Source organism: Canis lupus, chromosome 3 (genome assembly GCF_048164855.1).
Source record: "Canis lupus baileyi chromosome 3, mCanLup2.hap1, whole genome shotgun sequence".
In the NCBI taxonomy this organism is placed as follows: domain Eukaryota; kingdom Metazoa; phylum Chordata; class Mammalia; order Carnivora; family Canidae; genus Canis; species Canis lupus.
Window position 1 is genome coordinate 49,373,386 of NC_132840.1, and position 3,709 is coordinate 49,377,094.

The following is a 3,709-nucleotide window of genomic DNA, read 5'->3' on the forward strand; positions in this document are numbered from 1 at the left end:
CAATTAGTAATTTTGTCCTCTAATGTGTTCCTCATACCCAGAGGCTCTCTTTGCAAATAGTATAGTCTTGTTACATGCTCATAGTTTGATACTCTTTTATTTCTTTAAATATATTAAATACCTATTTCTGCTTCTAGTAAGTCTAGTTTTTGTAATCTACGTGTCTAATTCTGCTCTTTGAGTAAGTCATTCTGAGTGACTTGTTTCTGACTGTATATTGCGGGTTTGGGTTTTTTTAATCGTAAGCACATGCTTCTTGGAACCATGTTTATAAGATTTTGATGATTTATATTTGCTTCAGCCTGGTTTAGAGTGATCACTTTAGATTACTCTAAACCAGAATTTTAGATTAAGATTTTTCAGGCCACAAAACTAGTATAAGTTCAATACCCAAATACAAGTGCATTAGCTGTGTAATACTGTGTAACAAATTATCTCAAAACTTTGTGGCTTAAAGCAATAATGATTCCTTATCTCTCATGATTTCAAAGAACATGGTAGTCTCTGCCCCACAACACTTAGTACCTCAGCTGGCAGATGCAAAGGCTGGGGACTAGAATTACCTGAATTAGCAATGTTGGCCAGAATATCCACATTTGATAAATCTGTGGAGCGTGGGCTCCTTCACAACCTGGTGGCTTGGTTCCTGGGCAAGGATTCTGAGAGGGAGCCTGCACTAGGGGTAGCCACATTGCCTTTTATGGTCTAGCCTTGGAAATCAGGCAGTATCAATTTCACTGCATTCTGTTTGTCAGGTCAGTCCCAAGTCACATCTAGATTTAAGGAGAGAAATAGACTCCACCTGTTGATAGAGAACAGCAAGGTTCTATAAGTGCATGTGGGACTAGAAATACTACTGTCACTATTTTCGGAAAACAGTGTGCCACACCAAGTGAAGGCAAGCAGGTGCTTAAGAATTCTTAGGGGTGACATTTTTCTTATTTTCCTTCCCTCTGGAACTTGAGACAGAGATGTAGCCCCACCATCTCTGTTTAGAGTGGGTTTTCTTCTACTTCCCCTGCTGTAGATACTGCCTTCTGAAGATCCTGTCTTCGTGTAGAGATCTCCTTACTTGTATCCAACCTATATTTCCTCCTCCCCTGACTTTAGGACACCAGGCATAGGTGCCCTGGCTTCAGGTACCCTCTACCTGTCTGGATTTATGCTTACGTATTGCTTAAGACCTCCAAAGATAGCCCTTACTTTCCTGCTAATTCAGCCATACATTCTAAAACATGTTTGCCTTATATTTCATATGTTCGGGTATCCTAGGCTAAGAAGGTCTCTGCAGACATCTGATTCACCTTATTTCCTAAAACAGAACTTACAAGATATTTTTAATATTGCTTTTTAACCATGAAGAATTCTTCAGCATTTTCCCCATTGAGCTAATTTTGATCCAGCCTCCAAAATGTCTCATTTAACTTTTTTCTTCCTGAACCAATACCCAAATAAATTTGGGATTTCTGAAAAAGTATGATCTAAATATTAACTCCACCCTGTTGAGAATGGAATAAATTAGCACTATTTTAAAACATGAATTTTGTGTATACCTGAAACTGATGGTATTTATCAATTACATCTCAATAAAAAACAAAAAATAATTTTAAAAAATTTTTCATGAAGATTTTATTTATTCATAAGAGACATAGAGAAGCAGAGACATAAGCAGAGGGAGAAGCAGGCTCTCTGCACGGAGCCCAATGCAGAACTTGTTCCCAAAACCCTGGGATCACAGCCTGAGCCAAAGGCAGATGCTCAACCACTGAGCCACCCAGAAATAATAATTTTAAAAAGAAAATAAAGAAAAAGATGAGTTCTGTTTCTTTAAAGGATACAGGAACTTCAGAAAATAACTCAAAGGTTTACATATATTTCCAGTCCTAATTTATAAAAATAAATAAAAATTTCATATTTCTATATATAAATACACACATATATATAAATAAAATAGGCACTTTCCCTGAGGCTTAGGTTGATAGGATTTCCATATGATCAAGTCAACCAAAGAACATTTAGGCATCGAAGGACTAAACGCTGAAAACTGAAAACAATGCTTATTCATAAAAGTTGATTCTGACGGGTGAACTGATAGGTTAGCTGGTTTTGAGTATTTTGCCTATTTCTAAATATATATTTACTTACCTTCTTTTTTATAATTAAGTTCAGAATTTATATGCCAGGTAACTTTTTATACAATTTCTATTTTGAACCTAACAGTGTATAAGTATCTATAAAAATGTTTGTCTTGCTGGTATGTTACCCAATTAAAGAATGCTACACAGTTTTCAGAGCTTTTATTTACTTAATAAATTAGAATTTTAAGTCTAAAAGGACTTGCTTAAACTATGAGAAATCATAAAAGAAATGCTCATAAACATCAGGGAAGAAGATTATGTCAGAGATCAAAGAGACGCCCCACAGTGACAAAGATTGCCATTAACAAAAAGGAAAGACTACAAGTGTAAAAAAGAAAGAAAATGCAGTAAAACTCATCTGATAGAGGTATAAAATGGGAATAACCAACAAAACAATGCATTTTGAAGAGCTTAGTATTAGAAATGCTTGTTACAACTGCTCATTGCAATGAATTAGACACTGTTCTCATGCAGTACATAGATGTCATCCCATCTGATACAAATATGCCTGAATGTTCAGAAAAAGTTTCCCATATGTTTGGCCTTATTAACAATGACCTATCTGTAAGTCACAGATCAGAGACATTAACAAAAAGTATTTCCCTTAGTAAAAGTCATTTTAATGCATTCCTTTTAGGAAGAATAAAAACATACAGTACTTATTGTACCTGAAACTAACATTGTATATCAACTGTACATCCATAAAAAAAAAAAAAGAGTACTTATGAGTATATTGGTTGATAATAGCATATGGCAGTATTTCTTGATCTTGGCTGCATAGATAACATGCTCAGTATTTTTCTCAAATGATCTTTTAAAAACTTGATTTACCAGTTTATTTTTAAGATTTTATTTTATTTTTTTAAAAATATTTTATTTATTTATTCATGAGAGACACAGAGAGAGAGAGGCAGAGACACAGGCAGAGGGAGTGACTCAATCCTAGGACGCGGAGATCACGCCCTGAGCCAAAAGCAAACGCTCAACCACTGAGCCGCCCAGACAACCCTTAAGATTTTATTTTTATATAATCCCCATTAAACATGGGGCTTGAACTCAATCCCAAAATCAAGAGTTGGATGTTCTACAAACTAAGCCAGCCAAGTGCCCCTCCACCTATTTTTTTTATTTATTTATTTATTTATTTATTTATTTATTTATTTATTTATTTTACCTATTTTAAAGACATAATTTCTGGGGCAGTCAGTGGTACAGTCAGTTAAGAGTCCAACTCTTGGTTTTGGCTCAGGTCATGATCTCAGAGTCATGAAATCGGGCCCTATGCCAGAACCCAAGTTCAGCAGAGTCCGCTTGGGATTTCCTATCTCCCTCTGCCCCTCCCCCTCGTGCCCTCTCTCTCTCTAAAGTAAATAAACCTTTAAAAAAAAAACATACTTTTGGGCAGCCTGGGTGGCTCAGCGGTTTAGCGCCTGCCTTCAGCCCAGGGCCTGATCTTGGAGACCCGGGATTGAGTCCCACATCTGGCTCCCGGCATGGAGCCTGCTACTCCCTCTGCCTGTGTCTCTGCCTCTCTCTCTCTCTCTCTCTCTCTCTCTCTCTGTGTGTGTGTG

General features: G+C 36.6%; 1 protein-coding gene across 5 annotated transcripts in view; it reads left to right on the forward strand.

The window, feature by feature from the left end:
- Nucleotides 1-3,709, forward strand: part of PIGL (phosphatidylinositol glycan anchor biosynthesis class L) — an 89,089-nt gene that overhangs the window by 6,335 nt on the left and 79,045 nt on the right. The gene's annotated exons all lie outside the window — the stretch shown is intronic.